Source organism: Papaver somniferum, chromosome 6, assembly GCF_003573695.1.
Source record: "Papaver somniferum cultivar HN1 chromosome 6, ASM357369v1, whole genome shotgun sequence".
In the NCBI taxonomy this organism is placed as follows: domain Eukaryota; kingdom Viridiplantae; phylum Streptophyta; class Magnoliopsida; order Ranunculales; family Papaveraceae; genus Papaver; species Papaver somniferum.
In genome coordinates this window covers 24,232,971-24,233,486 of record NC_039363.1, presented here as the reverse complement: position 1 = coordinate 24,233,486, position 516 = coordinate 24,232,971, and positions in this window count along the sequence as shown.

The window sequence follows — 516 nt, the reverse complement described above, 5'->3', positions numbered from 1 at the left end:
TTCAAGACCGGAGCTATCAACCACTCGGCCATCTCTCCGAAAGACAATCTCTATTTTATTTGTATTCCCCCGAATAGAACATGGTCATCTGAGTTGACACCATCACTATCTGTAGAAACATACCAAGTGTTAATCTATAATAGATCGATGATCCAGCATGCCCGTTTGTAAAGTAAATAAAAATTTTTCCTCGACCCCGTGTCTGAATAAAGTGGTAATAAGTTCTATAGGATCCATGGGTTCATGGTCAAATCCCTTCATGATAGAATTTATTACAACTTTTTGGCTTATAGAGGGATCAAATGGTATAGTTCTGTTGATAGCTTGGAGGATTATAAGCATGACTATTGCTTTCCAATTGGCGGTTTTTGCATTAATTGCTACTTCCTCAATCTTACTGATTAGTGTACCTGTTGTATTTGCTTCTTCAGATGGTTGGTCAAGTAATAAAAATGTTGTATTTTCCGGTACATCATTATGGATTGGATTAGTCTTTCTGGTAGCTATACTTAATTC